This window comes from Podarcis cretensis, assembly GCF_951804945.1.
Source record: "Podarcis cretensis genome assembly, chromosome: 6".
Taxonomy (NCBI): domain Eukaryota; kingdom Metazoa; phylum Chordata; class Lepidosauria; order Squamata; family Lacertidae; genus Podarcis; species Podarcis cretensis.
Window position 1 is genome coordinate 60531553 of NC_137175.1, and position 13802 is coordinate 60545354.

General features: G+C 38.6%; 1 protein-coding gene across 5 annotated transcripts in view; it reads right to left on the minus strand.

Annotated features, from left to right (window-relative positions):
- Positions 1–13802, minus strand: part of DAB1 (DAB adaptor protein 1) — a 666637-nt gene that overhangs the window by 161532 nt on the left and 491303 nt on the right. For 3 of the 5 annotated variants that reach the window (XM_079982111.1, XM_079982112.1, XM_079982113.1), the window contains one exon: positions 10821–10937. The exons of the other annotated variants lie outside the window; for them this stretch is intronic. The gene's annotated coding sequence lies outside the window, so the exon portion shown is untranslated. The remainder of the gene's footprint in view (positions 1–10820; positions 10938–13802) is intronic. 5 annotated transcript variants of the gene reach the window in all.

The window sequence follows — 13802 nt, forward strand, 5'->3', positions numbered from 1 at the left end:
GCAATTGGAATGATCTTTGATAGCCAATTCATTCTTGTTTGGTCTGTGTCACAGCTGGTGTTGCTTCCCCCCACCACACCCCAATTTGGTGAAGCTTTAGATGTCAAAGTTTGAAAACCCTGTCATAAATTCTTATTTATTTCTGAAATGCTTTTCTTTTTAAACCTCCTGACACTTAAAGTAGTCCATCTTAGGGGGTGGGATAAGAAAAGGCATTGCAGAAATCATGTGATCGGAGACAAATTACCTATAGCCTCTTCTTTGCAAATGAAGTAGCTACCTAATACTTCTCAGAATGCATGTGTTTGAGCTTAAATTAACAGACACAGATTTACTATTTTACTACCTATTGGCACCTTCTGGCAGGATGATGCAGACAATTTGCTTACAATTATGTCAAAGACAAAAGCCACAAAATAGCCCCAGAAGCTACCACTCGGTAAATGCTTATCTTAATCTATTCAGTCATATATTGCAATAGGCTGGTCTACACTAAGACTGGACAAAATCCAAAATCCAGTTCAACAGTTGTAATTTGTTAATTTTGACACAGGAGAGCAATAACAGAGGCAAACCCCCAAAATGGTACTGAAACAAATCTTCTGACACAGCACAACTGTGAAAGGTAGAGTTGGGTGAATCTGCCATTCTTGGTTTCTTTCAGTTTCTCATCCAGCTAGTCTTAAATTCATTTCTCTGCATTTCCACGTGCAATTTTTTTTTTTAAATTAAGAGTCCTCATAAAAATTCATCAGCATTTCAGTGTTACTTTCTCCTAAAATACACATTTTCTGTGCAATTTTGCTTATTGCTGACATTTTTGCAAAGCAATTTCACATAATATATTTCACATTATTCTATGTTATTTTCATTAATATATAGTTCACGCCAGCAAATGCATTTTTGTACACATTGCTAACTATTGCAAAAATTTGGAGAAGTGTGCATTTTGAAGGATGACTATGTTTCAGTTCCTATATGGTTCTGGAAAGTACAGATAAGGTAGTTTCACACTTAAATGTGAACTGAACAGGTTTTCTCCTCCATCCCTAGGAAGGATATATGCCCACTTGTTGACGTTAGGGAGAATGGGCAGGACAATTATGACACCTTCAAGTTCATATGGGTTTGTGTGCCTTTTGAGGCCCTCGGAGCTGTGGAGAATGATACAGCTTGTACCACTTTCAGATTAAGAATAAGGTTCTCAAGGGAAAGCTTCATTTGGAGAGATAGAGACAGCTATATCACAGCTGAGACAGACAAAAAACCACCCTGGCATAATTCACAAATTTGCTTCCACAGATCAGGATTACTGTGCTGCCAAATAGTTTACAGTGGTGTCCCCATAAGCTGATGAACAATAGTGCAGAGTTACAGTACAATTCTTTGGATATTTGTGAATATATATGCATACACAAATATAACTAACCAAGAACATACTGTTATGCGTTTGGCCATCTCAATCATTGTGAATGAGCAGCTGATGAATAACAAGGCAGAAATTTGCTAGTGATTGGAAAGTAAAACTCCCAGGTGGGTGTCACCAATGGAAGCTAGGGAAGTAAAAAAGCTTAATATGGACTCTAAATGGCCAAAATATTGTGAAATTTTAGAATATGATGGTGAAAGGGTTAAACTTCAGAGTTACGAGAAATTAAAGCCCAAAGTTCGAGATTGGTTGCACTATCATCAGATAAATGAGACATTTAAACAGGACAGGAAAATAGGATTCCAGAAAGAGAGGTCAAAACTAGAAACAGAATTGTTAGAACCCAATACTAAGAACTTATCAAGAATGTATAACTTGCTGTTGAAATGGAATACACAGGACGAGACGGTGAAATCAGCTATGATTAAATGGGCACAAGACATCGGTCATGATATTATGTTTGCTGACTGGGAACAGTTATGGACTACCGGTATTAAATTTACTGCATGTAATGCTTTAAAAGAAAACATTATGAAAATGATCTATCGGTGGTACATGACCCCAGTCAAGCTTGCAAAAATTTATCATTTGCCAAATAATAAATGTTGGAAATGTAATGAGACTGAAGGTACTTTTTACCACCTTTGGGGGACCTGCCCGAAGATTAAAGCTTTCTGGGAAATGATCTATAATGAAATTAAGAAAGTCCTTAAGTGGACTTTTCCTAAGAAACCAGAGGCTTTTCTCTTGGGCATGGTTGGCCAATTGGTGTTAAAGAAGGATAGGATTTTCTTTATGTATGCTACCACAGCAGCAAGAATTCTACTGGCGAAGTATTGGAAGATGCAAGAACTACCTACTCTGGAAGAATGGCAAACAAAGGTGATGGACTTTATGGGACTGGCTGAGATGACGGGCAGAATCCGTGACCAGGGGAAGGAGACAGTGGAAGAGGACTGGAAGAAATTTAAAATATACCTTAAAAACTGTTGCAAAATTGAGGAATGCTAAGATGTCAAGGGGTAAGAAACAGAGAATTACAGCTGTAACTAAAAAACTAAAGGAAATTTAATGAAAGGGAATCAGGATAAATTGACCAAAGGGTTGCTAAAGAATTACCAAACAAGGATGCAGGGATGGGGAGGTATGGGGAAGTCGAAGGAAAGAAGGGTATGAAAATATAATTTTGAAGTTATATTCGTTTAAATGTTTTGTATGTTTTTGTTTTGTGTTTTGATTTTCTGTTTTCTGTTTTGTTTTTATTATGTGTTTGAAAAATGAATAAAAATTATTATTATTTTTTTTTAAAAAAAGAAATTTGCTAGTGATTTTCCAGACCTATTTTCAAGCAGAGCAGGGTGTAAATATTCAACGAAAGAAATGACTAAAGAACGGGAATACCTGATGTTTTTAAAAAGTTTTTAAAAAGTCTAGGAACCAACAACAACATTTTACACAGACTATTTGTAAAATAAGTTGACTTAGATTTAAAGGTCAGTTTTTTATAGCATAGAGTGCTTGCATCTCTGTAGTGCCCTTAAACTCACTTGCACACACTTGCAACCTTGGTGTTAGTTTATCAGAGCAATCATTAAGCTTTGGCACTTTGAGGCTGATGAGTATTACCTAAGCCAGCACTCTTTGGAGCTAATCGTGTACAATTTAACATTATCAAAGCACAGACAGTCCTCATTCAAGCCAAGTGTGAAAGTTTTTAAATTAGCTTTCACAGTTTGATTCACAGACAGCAAATGTAAACTAGCACTGGATTAATTTTTTCTCCCTGACGACAATCTGGAACAGAATAGCCCAAAGGCTATTGTAGGCCATTTGCTTTAACTACTACTGAAGATTCACAATACAAGCTGAGTTCCAACTGGGACTGAGGCTCTAGGAGAAAAGGGAAGCTTAATATTATCCTCATTAAGCAAACCACTGTGTGTTTTGAAAATAAGTCCTTTAATTTTGTCACTTTCAAGTAGGTCTAGATCTCTCTTTCAGTTTTAGGTTTCTAAGGACAGGAACGGACATAGATCTGGGAAAGGTGCTAGTAAAGGAAAACTAACATGATGAGGGAGATGGAGCAACGCTCCTCTAAGAAAAGGTTACAGAAACAGTGGAGTTTTAGTTTAGAAAAAAAAGCAAGCATGGAGAGACAGGACAAAGATATGTAAGATTTATGCATGATGTGTTCAAGGATGACAGAAATAAGTTTCTCTCTCTAATTCTAGAACCCAAAGTCATCCAATGAAGCTCATGGGTTGGAGATTCAGGACAGACAAAGGGAAAGACTTCTTCAGACAGTGCATACTACTACTGTAGCACCCTGCTTGTGGTTAACGCTTAGCTGGAATGAAATATTCAACGCAGCAATAGAGAAATTAAAATAGTAATTTATTTGTCAGACAAATAAATATGAGGCACAGTGGTATATGGTTACCAAGCTCTGGCCTGGCCTCCTGCCATTCTGGCCAGCACTTATATTTCCTTAATCCAGCCCCCTTGCTCCTCCTGTGGCTGCCTCTGTCCAATCAGCCTGGTTGAAATTCCTATTGGCTGTTTGCTAGAACCAATCACAAAAGATACACCCATTTCCTCTTGCCTTTTATGGAAATCAAAAAGCTATATATTCTTCTATCTATAAATGACAAATAAGTAGTAATATATCTTACATGTGTCTCAACAAGGAATCTTAATTACCAGCTCACCTCTTGCCCTCCTTGCCCTATTGCCTTCCAAAACAGATGATTAATCTTGAATTTTTATCTTAAGCATATGTCAAGGATTGAGTTCACATCAACATTGAGAGATCTCCTTCATTTGAAGGTTTCTAAACAAAAGGCCTGACAACCATATATCAGGAGTGCTCGATTGGCGTCTTCTGTCTGGCAAGGGGGGCTGGTGGCTGACTTAATTTCAGGATAGTTACAACTCTTACAACTATATGAAATAAGAATCTAGCATTTCTTAAATCCTTTGCATAATTATATTTAAACTAATATATTTAATACATAAACAACCTTTTAAAAGGAAAAGAAATCTTAAAAGGATCTTAGTTCAAGAAAGAAACAGCTTTAGAAAAGACTTCCCAAAAATGTTCTCTTTCTGCCAGCTAGATGCTTTTTCACTGCTCTTGACCTTCTTAACCTTAGGAAGAAGATATGGCTCATTTTACTATTTATCAACCCTTAATTTGTAGGGTCAGTGTAACCTTGGCTGTCATTCCCTTTTTACGACTTTGAGAATTGTTTTCTGCTATAAATCAGGGGGGGCCCTTGTCTAGGAGTAAAACATTGCCAAGGTTCTTCTAGGCAGCTGCTCTTCTGCCTGGCATAAAATATTTTTCTTTAAGCTTTTTAAAATACAAGCCCTGATTAAACATATAAGCTTTAATAAAAATTCAGGCTTATGATTAGATGCCTCACTACAAGATGTGGTGATGGAAGATATGGAAGATATGGCTAGCAATGGTTCATAAGGGCTCCATACTACCTCCAAACTCACAAGCAACATGCTTCTTAAATGCAGCTGCTGATGAACAATAACAGTTGGACAGTCTATTGCATTTATGCCCTGCATTTGGACTTCCCATACATATCTAGTCATCCAGTGTGGGAAAAGTATGCCTAAGTAGATAGACCCTTGATGTGATCCAGCAGGGACCAGGTTAAGTTCTTACATAGGATGAGACAACATCGGCCCTAGAGTCTTCAGGAGTAGGAATAAATACTTATCTATTTGGAATTGAGAAAGAAATCTGCATGTGATTGACAGGAAATGTGCCAGGGTGACTGATGTAGTGGAAGTGTGGGTGAGAATATGCACTTGTATAAATGATGGTGGATAAATTGACTTTTAGATGGGTGCAGGGCTGACAGAGGAGAAGTAAAACATCTGCTTCACTAATACAGAGGCACAGATGTCACTGCTGATGTTGTTGCTCTCTAGTTAGGGGGTAGAGCTACTAAGGGTCAGACGGCTTGAGATAGTAAATGTTTTATTTTCATGGTCAACCAGATGCTGGAGGATATGAATTTTATGTTTGCCACAAATATTCCCTCCAGTTCTAAAACAGTCCAATTCCTGCGACACAAATATCTGAGTCCCAGTCCAATGTATAATCTTAGCTCTGTGTGGAAGTCTTCATCAGTGTTTACTGATATATTATGCATGCAGTAATAATTAGGCCCAGTGAGCTGGTTCAAGTATCTTAGAGCCATCTAATTGCTAGATGGTGTTATTTATTTAGCAACAGTGTTCCAGCCACCGTTCTATGCTCACTGGCCTTCAGCAGATACTTATTGTAATATCTCGGGCTACTGAAACTCATAGGCAAAGTATCAATAACTTTGGCAAAATACTGTACAATCTTAGATTTAAGCCTGGTTTACACATGTTGGAGAAAGGGTTAGGAATAAATTAGTAGAGTTCTGAAGTGGTGAAATAAAGTATTCCATCTGAGAATGCAGTGTTTGCCAAGCATTTCTTGCATGAGGAAGCTTTCAAATTAATACCCCACACCTGCAGTATCAGTGATACAATGCATTATACTGCCTCAAAACTTCATTCTGCTGCTTCATTCATCATCATCATCATTACTATTATAAGCTTGACACATAAGAAGTTTCAAAGCAACTGACAAAAAGCATAAAGGTTTGCATAAAATCATGGGGAAGGATGAACCAGGAGTGGAATAATAATAATAATAAATATGAGGTACATTCTTGTGCATAGTAGTCCATGCTCAACAGCAACACAATTGTTTATATATTGTTTATATATAATGTAAGACACAATAGGCTGCACTAAGTTCCTAACAAGTTCAAAGTTATTAGGCACTGGTATTACTGTATTTACAACGATGCTTCATAATAAACTTCAAGGCTATTGGCCTACACTTCATCATATAAGTTTCTTTTTAAAGAAAAAATGTTTACTTAAAGACATGTAAGTTTGAAAAATATGCTATTTATTTATTTATTTATTTAAGCAAACAATTTATATACCCCTTAACTACCTATGACTGTGATCAAGCACAGTAGCATTACTTAAATATCACTGAAGTAAAATACAAAATACAAATTTACTCTTCACATTTGTATTCCCTGTCCACATAGAAGGGCAGCTTGCAACAATAAAGCTAAATGCAGGACACAATATATAATAATATATATATTTTTTTAATGAACAGGACAGATAGAACAGGTCAACAAACAATGACCAGGCTAGACTATTTGAGGGCCAAATGTTACATTGTGCTTAATGTGTAGCTATGTCTTTAATTATTGGTGTCAGGGTAATGACTAGTATCCAGATTACAGCATATAGGGAGGGAAGATTTCTCTTCCACATTCAGCCATGATCAAAATGACAATATTTCCCAAGGCACAGCTACAAGAATTAGAAAAATGTTCCCACCGGCACCAGTAGGAATTCCCCCCCCCCCCAGCATTGATACATGGGGAGATAACCTTTTCATTCTGATTGTGGTTTTGCTTGCTGTGATCCCAATAACACTTGAGGACCCTATTCATGTAATTAAAGAAACAGCAGAGATACAGCTGCATGTCACATGTGTAGCATAGGATGTGGTTTGGCCCTCTGAAGGACCTCAGTTGAGTACATATATACTCAGACCATTTTTGATGCAATTCTCTGACGCAGTGATTCCGAGTTTGTTGCATATCATTTAGAATATCCTACTGATTCATCATGCCGGAAACGCCAAATAAAGCTATATACTTTTGTTTACACTGCACAGATCACAGAGAGCTTCCACACCAGTTTGTAAACAACATGCTGCATTTTAATGAGTTGAGACCTTTTGTTATTGAAACCAAAAAAGGTGCACAAAATGCACTGGGCCTAAAGTTCTAGTGTGCAAAAAAACAAAAGCACAGCTTTTGATGGAAATGAGTGGTCAGGGTATTTGTAATGAGATCCAGGACCTTTCACTCTAGGTCACCAATTGCAATCCCTCTAGACTAACAGTCACTCAGAAGCTGTGACCACCTAAGAACTGTTCAATGCCTGTAAAGTGTCAGCAGTCTCATTTCCATTTATAATGTGCCAATGTCCACTTGCATCAAATTAATTCTAGGCCAAGTATTGAACGGGGAAAGGAGGCAGGAAGAGGCCTTATTCCTGGGAGAAGCAACGCGAAATGAAAAGAGCAGAGCACCACAGAGTTAAACGAGCACAGGCAAACGTGTGTGTGTGTGTGGAGTTTATAGAAGACAGCTCCCTCACAGAATTAACAGCAATATGCCTTATAACAGGGATGGGGAGCCTGAGGCCTAGGGGCCCAATATTATCCTCCAGGCCTCCCTAATCTGACCCTTGTGACCGTCTCCAAGCTACCTCCTCAGTTCTACTCCACACATTCCTCAAGGGCTTCTGAATGATATTGCCTCTCGTTTGCTGGATGGGGGGTGGAGAGATCATTTGCAGAAATATCTTCAGTTTTGCATACTTCTATTTCTGTATTTAATCTCCACTGTCAGACTGGCACATCTCCCGAGTTGTGTGGGGGAGCAGCAAATAAGCTTCTCAATAATACATGAAGTGGCTGAGGAACCCATAATGCAGGATTCAGGAGGCCTTAGTCACTTCATGGCTGCTGGTTGCTACTCTTAGCACCATATACTGAACAAAATCAGAAAACCATTTCCCAGAGACCAAATAGTATTACTTATGTCATTTAGCTCTTATAAAGAAGTTACCATTCATACACACATTGGGATTCAATCCCAATTTATTCAGATTAGACAGGGTAAAATTTCTATGCCCATGATCTAATGTGGGTCAATTAGAAATCATCACATCAGTAAAACATATTTGTTTACAAATCCCCCCCTCCAAAAAAAGTTTAAGTATTGTTGCTCTTACCAGTAAACTAAGGTTTTGAGGAAACTGGCAGTAAAAGTAGGGCAGCTTATGGCTTAGTGGCATCTATAATGTGTCAAGCAAGTGATAAAATGGTAGTTTAAAAATGGGTCAGGAGAGCAAACAAAAAGATAAATGGAAAACGAAGACCACAAATCTTGCAAAGATGCTACATAGCTCATATAAAAATAGTAGACAATCTAATGAAGAAGCAAGGGCTTTGGTTAAGAGGGGAAACTCTGGGCTTTTACTCAAGACCTCTTAATGTGTATTAGTTACCCTTTAACCATCTGTTGTACTCATAATCAGGATGCTTAGACTGGATTTTCCTCTACTCTTCTAATGCATGCTTATGGATGAAGCAGGAATTCTAATCTGCTATACAGCTGATTCACATTCACATATGAGAAAGCTCCTACATGGAAAACGCTTCCTTCAGATAAATGAGCTGAAACTTGCATGTAGAGCAGCATGTGATCAATGCACTTTTCATTAACTCATGGTAGCCTTCCGGGTAGGGATTTTGTTATACATAAGAAGACCATTGAGCACTGTAATTATGGAACCAGTACATGACACATACACACCCAAAAAATGAAGATTAAATATTTGAAAGTACAAGGGCATGATCATATGAATGCTGCAATCGAAAAAAGGAAGATCTATTAAAGTGATACACAGCTTCCCATCTTAGTCTCCCAAGATATTTTTACAGATGAGTTTACACATCCATATTACATGATAACAGTGTTAGTGTGGCTTCCATGGTTAAGATAATGCCAAATGAGATAAAATTTATAATTTGTAAGAACAGAAGGCTATAATCACAGTTTTGTATGTTCCAGCTACCAGAACTGACTGTACACACTCTTCTTACTCAAGCAAACAATCAGCACATGAGTGTGTTGTGGCTATATTGAACAGTAAGCACTAAAAAAGAAAATAGGATAAAATTTACCTTTGGCTGTATGTGCTTCTCTTTCTTCCCCACCCCCATGGGCCTGCTTCCTATACTGCACCTACTAAAAACATGATTGCAACATGTACCCACCTCTGCTAAATATTGTAGGCTAAGGCAAAGACATGCAATTTCTAGCCACTAGCTCATTCACAACCAGCTGCCTCATATATACAAGCCCAGTTGAGTATAGGAAGCTCTGACTTTTCTGAAATGCAGTCCAGTCTCTTCTCATCTTTTCAAAAGAATTGCTAAACATCTTTGGGAGCAAACAAGAGAGAGAAGAAAGTGGATTGGGCTGAGTTTGACACCGCCTCAAATGTTGTTCCTGCAGCTAGATGCTTTACTCCGCTTTTATGGCTCTATTATCACTTCACAATGAACCTTTTTAGAAGACAGGAGCAGGTGAGACATGTGCTCTTTCTGCCTTTGGCAAAAGCTCTAAATTAAGTGGAATATCTCTTGCTACGTCTTCTGCAATGACAAGAAAACTCATGGTGACGGCTATCTCTATGGGGCTAGTCAACCTAGGGTAGACAACCCAGTAAGGCTAGTCAACCTAGGGTAGACAACCCAGCAGATGAATCTGTGGACCCCTTCATTTTATCCTTAAAGACACCACATTTATGTTGTCCATACAGAAACACAAGAACATATTAATGTTAGTGACTCCATCTGGGTAAACAACCTAAATTTCTATTTTGGATTGCTACTGCCTGCGTTCCAGAACAATGCTAGTATTTTCTATATAAACAATTAAAATCCCACAATAACGCAAATCAAAGAGGGAAAATTCTTACTACCTTTTAGAGCTTTTTATTATTGCAAGTTACAGCAAAGTTGCAGCAGGTATATCTGTTTCTAGGATTTCACTCAACACTCTTTAAAGTACTTTGTAGAAAGAAAATACAGCCTCAATAAAATTTGTTTTCTATAACAGCATGTTGCCCCATCTTCTTTTTAAAAAACTTCTGTTAATACTTTTTTTCTTATTGTATTTTAAGGCTGCCTTCCAAAAACCATAATATAAACTTTAGATGATGTTACTTCAAACCACTGTCAACTCAGCGGTGCAAATTCATTTATTACAAGGCACTGTAGTACAGTACAGCTCTGATGTCTTTGAACATGTCTGTTTTTACATTTGTTTTGATTCAGCATTTGAAAATTGTTCCTATTGATCTACCTTCTCAGCCAAAATGCATTTGCTTTTGTCACCAAGACAAATAAAAAACCCCAAGCAAATAAAAAAAAGCAACCTGTGAATGTAGTAAGGTGGTTCTCATCTCACAGTCAAAGGGTGCAAAGAAAATCTCCACGGAGATCAAAACCAATTAACCCGCAGTCCTTTCGGTTCTTATGACTCCTCTGAAAGTCAAAAGGATTGAAGGTACTACATGCAGTTTGAGGAGGAATTCTTTGACGGTTTGGATTTTTGAAAGGACATCACCTTCCTAATACATTTGCTAGGAGTAGCTTGCACTGATTGTGATCAATGTTTTATTCTGCACTGGTAGGTGATGAGGGAAGAACAGGCCATATACTTACATTCCCCACAATGCATCATTTTTGCTGCGTCTCAAAACTGGCAGCAAGCGGGCACATCCAATAGTGTATTACTTCCTTCTCTCATTCATGACGGTGTCACACACAGGCTCTGCGATTCTGAAAAAGAAGCATTTCCCAGTTTCTGAGGACAGAGGTTTCCCAACCAATCCATCATGCTTTGTGTGCTAATGATAGATTCATGCATAAGAGACACCATAAGCAGTGCAAGGCAGCAGGCATGAAAAGGAGTGAATCAACTGTCAACGGTTGCGATCTGAAGGACTGCAAGGCTGTGATTAGAATTTTCAATCACAGCTTCCACAATTCATCATGTTATTCAGGAAAGGATGAAGGGCTCTCCTCTCACCCCCCCTTTTTTTAAAAAAAGCACACACCAGAAATCTTCGTTCATCGTTTCTCTCACCCAACCCCCAACCTCAGTATTAGCATAATAAGTTTCTAGGACACGGGATTGGGGGGTGGGGTGGAGAATACAAAACTTGCTGCTTTACATGAGCTTGAGAATGTATTGGCTACTTGTTGTTTGCTGGAATAAAAACCGCTGTAATAATCTCTTTAGGCACTCTGATGAGTTTGGGCAGAAATCAAGAAGCAAGAGTCTCCCACTTCTCTCCCTTGAGCTTCAGGTCATGTACCACATACATGCAAAATTCCAGCCCAATGACCCTGGGAGGGTAGCATGAGGCATAAAGAAACATATCCTCAGAATTTGCTTACAGTCCTCCCACAGATAATTTTGTTTTACGGTCTTTAAACAAAGTTACACATTATTTTTGACATCTGACCTAATTTATAAGGAGGTATTTAATTTATCAGGCATACTGCAGATAACACAGAATGAGCATATACTCTGCAGTTACAGTAACCAGGATTGTACAGTGGTGCCTCGCAAGACAAAAAGAATCCGTTCCGCGAGTCTCTTCGTCTAGCGGTTTTTTCGTCTTGCGAAGCAAGCCCATTGGCGGCTTAGTGGATTAGCGCTATTAGCGGTTTAGCGGCTTTTAGCGGCTTATCAGCTTAGCGGATAAGCGGATAAGCAGCTTAGCGGCTTAGAAAAAGGGGGGGGAACCCCGCAGGAACTCGCAAGACATTTTCGTCTTGAGAAGCAAGCCCATAGGAAATTCGTTTTGCGAAGCACCTCCAAAACGGAAAACCCTTTCATCTAGCGGGTTTTTTGTCTTGCGGGGCACCACTGTATACATTATACGATTCTGCTGCTCAGCAATGGAAATTGATTTGGGGCACATGTCACAATGCAGTGACATCCACAACCTTTGCAAATTGGGCAAGCAACAGCATACCGAAATCCTTGTGCTATCAGAGTCTATACAACCAGAACCAGTTTCACGGGTGAGTGGTATTGTAGCACGAGGAAGAACTTTCTGCCAGTAAGAGCTCTTTCACAGTAGAACAGACTCTCTCCGAAGGTGGGGATAGGGAAGTGAGTTGGACTGGACAGCCTACAAGGTTCCATCCAACTCAATTATTCTACCTGCTCTTTGGGCACGAAGCCTGGAAGTTACATCCACCTACTAGTTGGCTTTTGCCTCAGTGCCTGCTCTTCCTCTTGAAGAAATAGAATCTGCACAATCTAAGGAACCTAAATTATACTCCTAATTTAAAAGCAATATAGAAAATACACAATTAGTGTATATATGTGAATGTACACAGACAATGACTAAGGGAAGGATGCTATCAGTTGTGTCAGCAGATCACAGTAAAGACATGACTCTTAGACAGACAAAACCTGAGGTCTCGCTCAAGGCAATATTTTTTGACAAATCCCCAGGCTGGATTTTATGACATTCCTGTGGAGTACAAAACACCATGATGAATGGCACACATGTTAAGATTTTTGAAACAACTATTCTTGAGGTAAGCTGACATTACTGTGCAATTCATAAGCTGCTAAAACTTTGGAGGCATATTACAGAACATGGTTGAGAATTACTTCAACCTGTATTCTTCCTTCAAATCTCATAGCTAATCTCTGCTTTAGTGCCCAAACAAATGTAAAAATAGCCTAGAAATGGAATATCTATTTCTGTTCCCTAGAAAATATCACTTGCAGGAAAAGCATACTACAGATACACAAATCCTCTCCTTTCAAATAATCCTTCAGTCTAATCTTCCAGGGACCTATTTTGATCTTTCCCTTGGCAAGCAACATCCCTCAGCATTTGCTAACTGTTCCAGATCTTTTGAGCAAGAGGTCAGCTGTAATTCTGACAGCTAGCAAGCAAAACATGTGTGGATAACTACAAAGGGGGTTGGATATTAACATATTTTAACCCAGATTGACAGTTGAGTTGGTGAGATTATCATTTCGCTGCTCTGCCATGGGCCCTGATATTTAGTGAACCATTTCAACACTCTGTCAGGGGTGAAAAAGCCATTGTATTTGGCAGCAAACCTCTCTTGTTATTGGGAGGAAACAGGGGGGAGAGTTCTCACATAGGGCTACTGTAATCAACAGAAATAGAAAACTAATGTAAAGCATGGAAGAAAAAACAGAATTAGAAATCTTAACCAGTATAAACAATTGCTAATTTAAAAAAAGGAAGGAAGGAAGGAAGTCACAAACAATTGTTCCTGTGTGGACCCTTTTCAGAGATTTGTGGAGCAGGTTGGGCTTTACTTTCATACCTGCCCAGGCACTTACTGCATATTTTTGCTCAGGCAAGTCAAAACATGTTAACAAAGTCAGCTGCAGGGGACCATGTATGGACTGGCACCTACTGCTGAAAGAAGATACTAAACCCAATAATAATAATAATAATAATAATAATAATAATAATAATAATAATTTATTTATACCCCGCCCATCTGGCTGGGTTTCCACAGCCACTCTGGGCAGCTTCCAACAAAATATTAAAATACAATACAAAGCAAAATCTGGCAAAATTCCAAAAAGTGCTCTGAGATTGAGGAAGAAAAATGGAAGCTTCTTCCAGAAGGGAA